The sequence below is a fragment of the Mustela erminea genome, chromosome 5 (genome assembly GCF_009829155.1).
Source record: "Mustela erminea isolate mMusErm1 chromosome 5, mMusErm1.Pri, whole genome shotgun sequence".
Classification (NCBI taxonomy): Eukaryota; Metazoa; Chordata; class Mammalia; order Carnivora; family Mustelidae; genus Mustela; species Mustela erminea.
In genome coordinates this window covers 84,465,949-84,477,660 of record NC_045618.1, presented here as the reverse complement: position 1 = coordinate 84,477,660, position 11,712 = coordinate 84,465,949, and the positions used below count along the sequence as shown (strand labels likewise).

The window sequence follows — 11,712 nt, the reverse complement described above, 5'->3', positions numbered from 1 at the left end:
AGGACACAGCAGGAAGGAGTTACATCACCTTCACTCATAGCCCATTGGCCAGAACTTTGTCTTAATGGATACACTTAACTGTAAGAGAGGCTGGGAAATGTAGTCTTGACTGGGCGATATGCCCAGCTAAGCCTCAAAAAATTCATTATTAAAAGAAGGCGAGGGTGAATATTGATGGATAAGCAGAAGACTTAGCCACACCATCCTACTCATTTAAATGCAGGTTTGTGTGTTCTTATGGCTGGAGGTAGAGACTTAGAAGGACAGTACTTTAAAACATCTTACAGGGGCGCCTGGGTGGCTCAGTGAGTTAAGCCGCTGCCTTCGCCTCAAGTCATGATCTCAGGGTCCTGGGATCGAGTCCCACATCAGGGTCACAGCTCAGCAGGGAGCCTGCTTCCCTTTCTCTCTCTGCCTGCCTCTCTGCCTACTTGTGATTTCTGTCAAATAAATAAATAAATAAACCTTTAAAAAAAAAAAAAACATCTTATAGACAACCGTATCTTCTCAGTGTTTTCAAGTTCTGACTTTCCCAGGAGCTTGTTGTGTTAATAGAAGACACCATTTCTGGAAATTCACTGGAGATCATTTTTAGAGTTAATTTCAATGTGCACATGCGAAAATATCGTGTATTATAAAACTTGGTCATAGACTTTCCAATGTAGCATTTTACTTGATATATTTTTGGCCCAAATAATTCTTTTAAAGACCATTTTATTAAGACTTATGAAAACACATGGGTTGCTTTTACAGTCACAAACTACAAAACTGTAGAGCATAAATTTGCTAAGTGTAAATAAATTGGAACTAATGTAATTTCCAGTCTTTCCCTCTCCAATTCATTTTACAGTCATCACACTAATCTTTCTTTAAAAATCACTTCTGTCATAGCACTCTTCTGTTTACAAGTCTTGAAGCCTGTGTTTTAAAGTCAAGATGTGTTTGCTTGGCACTGCGGGGCTCCATGTACCTGTAGTGGTGTCCTAACCAAACACATATGAGAGAAAACAGAGGACTGATCAGGAACTTCAGAGTCTTGGGTTCTAGGTCTCTTTTTCCCACTATGAGGTGAGTGATGTTGGACACACCCAATGGTGGGTGTGATTCTGGGTAGAGCTGGTCCTGAAGCTAAGATTCAAGATTGGCTAGACCAGCAGGGAAAAGAGCCTTCTTTAAAGAAGTTGTGGAGATCAGCTTCTCACATTATTCTTGATGATTCTTGCCTTCTGGGGTGCACCCCTTGTCTAATCCCTTTACCTGGAGTGTGAGATGTGTGTAATGACTTGCTTCTAACAAGATAGAACAAAAGTGATGGGATGTCGCTTCTGAGATTGGATTACAAAAGAGCAGGCCCTTTGCTCCCATACTGTCTTTGGTTTTTCTTGCCTTCTCTCTGATGAAGCAGGATGCCATGTTGTGATCTGTTCTGTGTGCGCCCATGTGGCAAGGAACAGAGAGTAGCCACCAGCCAGCGGCCATTGTGAGTAGCACTCTTCAGAGACCTGCATGGCAAAGAATTGATGCCTCCATTCAGCAGTCAGCCAGGATCTGAGGCCTCTCAACAGCCCTAGGAAGGAGCTTGGAAGTACATCTTACCCCGGTCAAGCTTCGAGATGACTACAGTTTCTGCTGACATCTTGACTGCAGCCTCTTGCGACACTGTGAGCCGAGGAATCCAGCTAAGCCGTGTCCCGGTTCCAGACCCCCAGAAACTGGTGACAGTGAAGATGTTGGTGTTCTAAGTCACAAAGTTTTGGGATGATTTTTATGCAGTGAGAGGTAGTAAATATAGGAACACTAGAGACCAACTATCATCTGAAAATGGAGGAAAATTAGGAAAACATTATTGAGATGTTAAAGCTCTTAAAACTGAATTTAAAATTTTGAAAATCACATGCACAGTAAAAGACAATAAAAAACTAAATAACACCAGTAAATCTGGGTCTAGTGATTAAGAGTTATGCTCAGCCTTTGGTCTTCAAAGGAACATGTTTGATCTTCTGTGGAATGATTGCTGTTCTGGCACAGTATAAAATACTTCACATACTGGGAGGTAAAGGATCTGAGGAAGACATTGGTATGTAGGCCAGAAATTACTGGTTTCAACCAATTTCTCGATCATTGTGATGAAAAAGAAGAGGAACCTCATTTTATGAATATTCTAGATCTCCACTATCCAGTACAGTTGCGGCATGTGATTATGCATATATAAGTTACAATTAATTAAAACTGAGTAAAGTCTCGAATTCAGTTTCTCAGTCCTACTAGCCACACTTCTAGTGCTCAAAAGCCTCAACAGCCAGTGGCCGCAATATTGGACAGTGCCAGTACAGAGCATCTCCAAAGTCGCAGAGGTTCAGCTGGGCAGCCCTACTATAAAGGGCTTCTGTGATGCCTCATACCAGTGCTTACGAAGTTTGTTTCGTTATTCCTCTCCTCATGTACTGTTAAACCAGTAGACAATGTCAAGTGTTCTTGGGCTACTCTGGAGGAGTCGGCAGCTCAGCCAACCTGGAGGTATTCTGAACATACTGCAGAGCCTCCAAATGGAGTGGGGAGAATTTACGTTCTAAAAAGCATTAGGGGGGGCACTTGGGTGGCTTGTGGGTTAAAGCCTCTGCCTTCAGCTCAAGTCATGATCCCAGGGTCCTGGGATCGAGCCCCTTGTCCGGCTCTCTGCTTGATGGGGAGCCTGCTTCCCCCCCTCTCTCTGCCTGCCCCTCTGCCTACTTGTGATCTCTGTCTGTCAAATAAATAAATAAAATCTTAAAAATAAATAAATAAATAAATAAATAAATAAATAAATAAATAAAAAGCATTAGAGGGCAGGTGCCATAAAGGACTACCAAAGACTCAGTCTTAAGGTGAGCCAGTGGACATCACCACTGCTGATACCAGCTCTCAAACATAGGCCAACCCGTGAGCTCGCTGTGGGCTTTAGTTTCGATCTTTGTCAAATGAGAGCAAAGGGCTGACGTTCTCTTAAGTTCCTTCAAACTCTAAAACTCAGTGACTAAACAGCCATCAACAAGAAGGAAATCTTGCCATTTGCCGCTATGCGGATGGATTATGTGGGGTGTTATTATGTGGAGTGGGTTATACTAAGGGAATTAAGTCAGTCAGAGAAAGACAAATACCATATGATTTCACTCCTACGGGGAATTTAAGAACGAAAACAGATGAACACTGGACAAGCGAAGGAAAAATAAGATAAGAACAGAGAAAGAGGCAAACAGTGAGAGAGGAGACTCTTAACTACAGAGAACAAACTGAGGGTTGCTAGAAGGGAGGTGGGTAGGGGGATGGACTAAATGGGTGATGGGCATTAAAGAAAGCGCTTACTGGGATGAACACTGGGTGTTCTAGGTAAGTGATTCAATTCTACTCCTGAAACCAACACTACACTATATGTTAACTAACTTACTAACTTGAATTTAGATAAAAATTAGAGGGAAAAGTACAGAATAGAGAAAAAAACCAACAGCATAAAACTCAATGACTATATATATGACACTAATGAAAATTTACCCGTGTAAATTATTTGATGACTCACCGATGCAGGGTAGGAGTCCAACAGCTGGTTTAACACTGCCGCCTCCAGATTTCTTCCTACAACCAGCCTCCTTTCTTCTTCCTAGATGATATCAGGGGACAGAAGGGAGAAGGAGGGAGGGAGTAGGATTGCACCTGGGGAGTTCTGTTGCCTTCCTCTAAAGATCCGGCCATTCTGAACTCCTGGTCACCTTGCTTATCCCTCAGTGGGTCTTGTAGGGCCTTGGGAATTTCTTTCACATCACGTGACTGTCAGAGGCAGCCAGGTCTGGTAGTCTCTAAGTCTTTCCTCTATCTAAGGATACTTTACCGCCGTGCCCACTGCCCTCGGGTTATTTCATATAGTGGGTTAAGATGCTTGAGGTTTTCCTCAGCTACCAAGTCTCGGAGGGCAAGAAACAAGTCCTTGTGCTCTGGATTCTCTCAAATTTATCTGTTCATTCCATGTACTCCCAACTCCCCACCTGCTCTTGGATTTTTAGGTTTGTCCCGGGGTGGCAGCTCCCACACTCACACAGGACCTTTTGCCCTTTACCTCATTTCCCCTTCATGTCTAACTAAAAGTCGTTTCCACCTTACCCTGCCTCTCTACGCTGTTTGTTTTTTTTAAATATTTTATTTATTTATTTGAGACTAAGAGAGCACAAGCAGAGGGAGGAGCAGAGGGAGAGAGAGAAGCAGACTCCCCGCTGAGCAGGGAGCCTGCTGTGGGGCCTGATCCCAGGACTGCAGGATCATGACCTGAGCTGATGTCAGATGCTTAACCCATTGAGCCACCCAGGTGCCCCTCTACACGGTTTTCTAGCAAACTTTCCTCTCATACCCTCAACAAGAATTCTGAAAGCTTCCATATTTTTAGGCTGACATCTGAAAATTTTTATCTCACGTTTAATAGTTGCAAAAGATGTTATCTCTGGTGTATTTTATATCATATATATGCTCTAAATAGATTTTTGTCAAAACCTTAGAACATTTGATTTTGCTCATTCAACGTATGGAAAACAACCATGCAGAACCTAACTGGCGAAGTCAGCCAAAGCAACCATACTTTCTGTCCAGACAAGTCTGGATTTTATTTCTCAGTTTAAGTCAATATTTCAGCGTAAGTCCTCATGACAACCATATCACTTCTGAATTCTAATACAAGGAAACAAAGATAAACAGATGAGGCCCTTCCCCACGGATGATGCTGAAGCCCAGATGAAATGAGGCCCCATGACCCTCAGTATTTTCCTGGGAGCTCACCTGGGGCTCCTCTCAAAGAAACTTCCCTCGGGGGCACGCATTTTCCAACTGTCCAGTCATTTGGCGACCCAGAGTTTTTGTCGCCTTGGGCAATGTACTATTTTAGGATTCTGGACAATGAAGGGTATGCTTTTCTTTTGTAAAAGAGGAGAACACTTTGAAAAAAAGCAGGGTCATCTGCAAATTCTAAAAGTAGGTTAATTTTAGGAAAGAATACACATGGAAGTTGATTATTTTGAAAACCGTTCCCTTAAAGGCCCCAGTGACCACGTATCCCTTAGCAAATCTTCATGCACTCCCAGGGGGACACACACAGCAGTGTGAAAACCAAAGCATTCTAGTGAAGTTCTGGGCTCAGACCCCTGAGCTTTGCTCTTTAAGGGTTGAAAAGAAAACTTCTTGAAAGTAGGCAAATCTTTTTTTTCTCTTAACAAAGTCTGGAATTATCTTGCTGTGAACTGAAGAAATTTAGTTTGGCACTCCAAGCTGAGTAATGACTTTGTTCTACTGAAGTATGCAGCCTTTCCCTGAAGTAGTCAAACCCATTGATTCAATGAGTGAGGGGTCATAGGACAACACCACTTACACGGAATGAAAATTACTTTGGTTTAATATTTCAAGGGCATCATCATGCCTTTATCTTTCATTCAGAACCAGGATGAAACGGCCTGAGTTGTTACAGAGCAGAAATGAAGTACGGAGGCAGACGCAGATTGGGAGCTGCTCTGAGCAGAGCTCTGGGAGGGGCTGCCCCGAGTAACCCATTCCCGCAGGTCACTGGGGCCTGGGCCTGTGGAATCCCAGCAAGACGGACCCTCCTCCCTCAGGGACCACCAGGTAAGGGTCCCAAGCCATGACTGAGAGTTTGGTAAGTTCCAGCCTTACGGGTGATGTTGACTCTGGGTGCTGTTTCACAGCATGTCGGTTGAGGCTTAAAGTTACGCACGACTTTGATTTTCACTAAAAAGAAAAATTAGAGTGGGAGGAAGCAAAGCAGAAGAGACAAGTTGCTGTTAGCATCACAGGGAATAAAAGAAAAACCCAAACAAACCAAGTAACAGTCTCATGGTGCCCTGGGTGGAAAGAGCTCCCACTGGCTCCTCTCAGAGATGGCTTTAGTGGTCTCAGCTTCTCTCCAGCTTGTGAAATGCCCTCTCTCCTCATCTTTCTCAGCAAAGCTCTCTCCCATTTCCTTCAGGAAGAACACTTGTTCTTCCCCTTGTCTTGTACAGAGCACTTGATCACGGGTATACCCTGGGTTTTGGAGGCTCCCTGTACCTTAGTGCCCCCTAGTATTCTGTATTTCCCCAAACTCTATTCCCATCCCAAGTGGAATTCCACCACCATCAGAATTATCTTGTTTTACGTGGCAAATAGTGAGTTTCCCATTCATTCATTAAGTCTGGGTGAGGGTCTGTCAGAATCTTCCAGAAGGGGTTCCAGCACTGGCAGTAAGAGGGTGGGAGTGGTGGAGTTGGATGAGGGAAGCTTTTTACTGTTCCTTCTACACCCAAACTCTTGGACTCTACCCTTCAAGTTGAGTTTTAAAAAATGAAAATGATATTACTGTTGGTTCTAATGATGAAGGTAATATGTGTACATTGTTTTAAAAAGGCACATCATTAAAAAAATAGAAATTCAAATAATTCACCCATATTTTCATCACCCTGAGAAAAGCTCTGCCATTTACATTTTGGCATACATCATTTGAAACTCCAGATTCAGGGCAACTGGGTGGCTCAGTGGGTTAAAGCCTCTGCCTTCAGCTAAGGTCATGATCCCAGGGTCCTAGGATCAAGCCCCACATCGGGCTCACTGCTACGCGGGGAGCCTGCTTCCTCTTCTCTCTGCCTGCCTCTCTGCCTACTTGTGATCTCTGTCTGTCAAATAAATAAAATATCTTAAAAAGAGATTCTTCTTAAAAAAAACCAAAACTCCAGATTCATACAATTTTTTTTTTTTTTTTACAAAAATGGGATTGAAACCTGCCACTTTATAACCTGTTTTTTTCCCAGTGAGTATACTTCCACATCAACAATTCTAAGCCTACATCATTTTTAACAGCTACAGAGTTTTCTGTGGCTTACTTAACTAACATCCTATATTGTTGGACAGTTAGGTTGTTTCCAGTTCTTAGATCATGCTGCAATAAGGATTCTAGCACATAGCTGGTAAGAAGAGACTTTCTGAAGTTTCTGTTTCCTGAAAACTTTTGACATTAACCACTCCACCACACATTTTACCCATATAGGAATATAGTTTTCTTCACTTTCTTAAGTTATTTAAGATGCAGTTGTAAAGTCATTCTAGAAAATGATAGTTATTAAATAAATACTATGTTGTTGTATCATTAGGTAAAGGGAGCTCTTTAAAAATTTAAATACAGGCTTTATTTGCATATACTCCAATGTAGTATGCCATGTTAGGAAATATTTCCTGTAATTATTATTGGTAAACCTCATAAGGATAATTTTTATCAATTTGCAGCTCATTCTATCACTCCAGGAAAAGTTGGAATAATCTCAATCTCCTACAGGGAAATCCAATTTACATAAAGTTATATATCCATAAAGAAACAGCTGGACTGTGATCCAAATGTCTGTAATGAAGCCGATGATATTTAACAATAAGGTTTTCTGTAATTAAATTGAAGTGAGCTCCAAAAATTCTACCTAGAAAAAAGTTTTCAGATGCCCTCAAATCTAATGGCAGGATTTCCTCTGGAAAGAGAATTTTCTCTGTTAATGCTTTGGGGCTGATTAAGTTGTATATGACCTGCTGGCTCTATTAGTTAGATGTATCTTTTTGGATCCAAGTATCAGAAATCAGCTCATGCTGCCTTAAGTTAAAATGAGAAATACATTATGGGAATGCAGAGGTGTCCTGTTAACAGGGTCTTGGGGAGGTTCTGAAACAGGCACCTGGAAACAGGCCACTCTGGCCAGGAGTCAGGAGTCAGCCTTGCTTCTCCGCACACAGGCGCTCTTTCTGTTGGCTTGCGCACCAGCCTCTCCTGAGTCTCTGCTAATGGAAAGGGTTTGCCCCACAGCTCAGCCTCACTTACCTTTAACAGGTCTACTCTCTGGAGAAGAAAAGTCAGCTGATCTTTTGCCTTCTCTCTCCAGATTTCAAATGTATAGAAAAAGGAACTCTGGCCTGGATCACATGACTGCCCCTTCCTCAACCAACTGTGGCCTGGAGGCCAGAGTGCAACACACAGGTGGTTGCCAAGGAGGCCTGCCGGAATGGTCACTGTGAGCTGGGAAAATACTCGGAAGCGTTCCTCTGAGAATGAAACTTGAGAGAGAAAGAGGGGTGAGTCGTACAGAAAGTCAAACGCCATTAGGTTATAAGCATTGATTATAAACTTGGGAATAGATGAGATGGTGTAGTTACTTTTTCACTGTGCAGAGTAAAGAGGAAAGGACAAGCATAGAATCCTGAGGAATCTGACTAGAGGGCTGAGCAAAGGAAAGGAAACCATTTCTCCCAAAATAAACCTGACTTGTCAGTGAAGAGAACTCCAAGAATGTGTCAAGAGCTGCCAAAGGCATTTGCTTTTCATTTCTGGAATTTATCAAGTTCACTGCCTATTTCTCTCAAGGGATTTTCTAGATCCTTTGTCTGCTTCCCTTTCCACCTGGTGTGGGTTTTATAAATTTTCCACCTTGATCAATAAGAACTCAGTTGTGCTTTCTATTCTGGCATTTCTTCACATGAGAAGGAATCCAGGTTTGAAAGGACCCTGAAGCTCACACAATAGTGGAGGCCATTTTAAGAAAAAGACTACAAAATTATAAATACAAAATAAAGTCCAAAGATATTTATTTAGAATGAAAAGAGAAATGATGATAATCACACGTTTTTAGAAGTGCCACAACATCACAAGCAAATGCCACAACATCACAAAATCTAGAAAGTCACATAATTTTTTAAAAATTAACTCCTTTAGTACCTCTAAAATACTTTTCCCCTAAATTTTTGACGTGGTAGTTTTAATCACTGATTTATATGATAATAGTTTTGCAATATCACTTTTCGTAGAGTAAATAGGTAATTTTCTCTTTCCTCTAGCATGGCTGTTCAAGCTTTAAAAAATTGATAGTTTCGAAAGTTTTCTTTGAGCATCACGATAATTATTGATGATGTCGTGTAAATATTTAAGATCGTTGTCAAATCTGAGAAAACTATCAGGCTTCTTTCCTATAAAATTTGGAAGAGTTTTCCGTAGACTAGCTCCGGGGTCCATACATTTCATTCCTGCTTCTCCTCCATTAAACAAAGGCATCCAGGGCGGGGCTCTGTGGGACGCATTCCTATTGGGATACAGCCTTGGGCTCTGTACTTTTTTGCGTAGGACACCTCACACAGGAGTGGTCAACAGCTCGTTATGGAGGCTGGTTTTGAACAGGCGAGTGGCTGGGGTGGGAGACAGACACGTAAACGTGCATCTCAAGGTAGGGGAATTTGAAGGAGAGATGGCAGGAAATTGAGGGAGTTCCTGCTAATAACTTCAGATTTTACCAGGAGACAAAGGTGGCTGGGAGAGAAAAAGACATTAGAGGCAGGCTTGCCAGATTTCAGCAAATAAAAATATAGGACATATGAAATGTGGCACGGGACATACTTCCACTAAAAATTATTCATTGCTTATCTGAAATTCAAATTTAACTGGGCATTCTGTATTTTGTCTCGCAATAGATGGTGGGCCCTTCAAGAGAAAAGCGAAGCTTTGGCATAGTCATGGAGAGAATGAGAGAGCTAACCAGAGGTTAGTGCAAGGAGGGCCCGATTAAGATTAGATACCAGCAAATTCATGGTGGGGGTGGGGGGTGTTTTTCTAATGGAGCTCAGCCACTCAGGTGCATTGGCGTTCATACAGCCTGTGATTCCAGAAACAAGGTTTAAAATATATGATAAAAGATGGGATTCAACTAGGTTTCTCATCTCTTTATGCTTACTGTTTGTGCTTTCCATAAAACCAAGGCAGCAGAAATTTCAAAAGAAAGATGTACTGATTATGGATTGGAATCCAAATCGCAGAATATGTTAACATAAGAATATTTTATTCTACACTTCCCAAACATGCCATAATATATTCACCCAAAGCAATAAATCCCAAGCTGCACAAGCAAATTATAAACAAATGATAGAAGCTGAAGTTTCCTCTCAAAAGAGGCTAAGGAACAGATAATTTAGAAAGAACAGATTTTATTGGAACGTCAATAGTTTTCATGACACAGATACTTAAACTACTCGTTTTCAACATTCCCATATAAAGAAAATTATAAAAGGTTTTTTGTGGGTTTTTTTTTTAAGAAAAGATAATTTGACAGATGGAGTCTTTTTATGGGATCCGTAGAAGTGATAAAATTGAATAAATTACCAAGATTTTATCTCCATTTCTGTAATTCTCCCTAAAGATTTAGAGGTGGCAGATTGAATCAACTGGGAAATAAATTTGCATGTTTATAACATGTCTAAAACAGGAATTAAAGACAAAAACTTCTCACTTGTTTTCGAGAGTGGTTTGTCGGGAGGAAACTTGCTCTCATGAGATCACACATTTCCTAACCAAGTATCAAGGTTCACCAAATGGAAATGTATTGCAAAATGTACACGAGGTTTGGTGAACATGTACTGTCTTATTATCGTCAGTGTTAAAGAACAAGCAAAAATAATTACGGACTATAATGTTGGGGCAACTTAACTAAATTCTAGATAATTTTTTACATAGGAGAGGATTTGGTTATGAAGAGGCTGAACTTGATTTTGAGTAAAGTTGGCCACAGTATTTTGGTTCACAAGATAGCTCACTTTTGTGATCCCTGAGTCATGGATCACATTACAGAGCCTGCAGGCCTGCCTGCCCCTTAAGGAACAGAAGGACCCCTGCCTGGATGGTGGTGGGATGTTTCATGTACAGTGTATGTGTCTTACCTCAAGAAAAGCACCCAAAGACCAGATGCCCCTCCTTCTCCTACAGAATCCTTAGTGATGATACTCACACAGCCAGCGGGCTCTGGCTTAGACCAGAGTATGAGTGGGAAAAGGTGGTGAGATGTACAGTTTGCATTGAACCATGGGAGATGGTATCTGGAGAATCTGTTAGTCCTATGCCCCTCACCTGGTAGGTGAGGATCCTGAGACTTAGAGGGCAGAACTGACTTCTCCAAGCCTCATGGACTCACTGAGTGAGTGGTGGAACTGAGGGCAGCATTGGCCAATAGTGAGCAAGACAGAGGCTGAAATGGGAAGCCTTAGAAAGTGGAAACAACTTTGAGGGTCTTGTCCTAAGTCCCAAGTCAGCTGGCACTGTCATTTTCCATTGGTTTTTGGCATTCTCGAATTCAGGATTTACATAAGGAATATTCTCTGTGTTCTGTCATTTTTGTCTTTTTCATTTGGGCTTGTTCCATAATAACAGCTAACAACTTTATTTATGCACCCATTGATAAGAAAAATCAGTGGTAGGCAAGGAGTCATGGGGAATGGATTCATCAATTTTTTTTTTTTAAAGCAGAAAACCAGCTCTTGTTTTCTGGTATTTTTTTGGCTGTTCACCCCTCTCCTCCATTTGCAGCTGTTTGCCTTTGTTCTTGTATTCAATTAATTTTGTAATGTAAACAGTGAGCAAATCAGAATATTTAAGGATTCTTTCTGTTTATATATTTAATTGTACTGCAGTGTATTTGAAGCAGGACCCCTCTCATCTCCAACTAAATCTATGGTGGGTAAAAAAAAAAAAAAATTAGGATTTATTTTCTGCTGGGTGTTTTCCCTCTCTGTGTAGGATTCCAATTCCAAATTAGTGTGGTTGCTATGTGTGGAGGAGAGATGTGTCAAGAGAATGTGGCCCCAGGGAAATAAGAAATTGGAAAGAAGTCAGTGCATCCAAACCAAGCACACTGATAT

General features: G+C 41.4%; 1 long non-coding RNA gene across 1 annotated transcript; it reads right to left on the bottom strand.

Annotated features, from left to right (window-relative positions):
- Positions 1 to 741: 741 nt before the first annotated feature.
- On the bottom strand, positions 742 to 8,025 carry LOC116589996. Its single transcript, XR_004285471.1, has 3 exons — positions 7,862 to 8,025; positions 3,554 to 3,634; positions 742 to 1,815 (listed from the first exon to the last, which is right to left on the bottom strand). It is a non-coding gene; the product is annotated as an uncharacterized LOC116589996 (long non-coding RNA).
- Between the last annotated feature and the right edge of the window lie 3,687 nt (positions 8,026 to 11,712).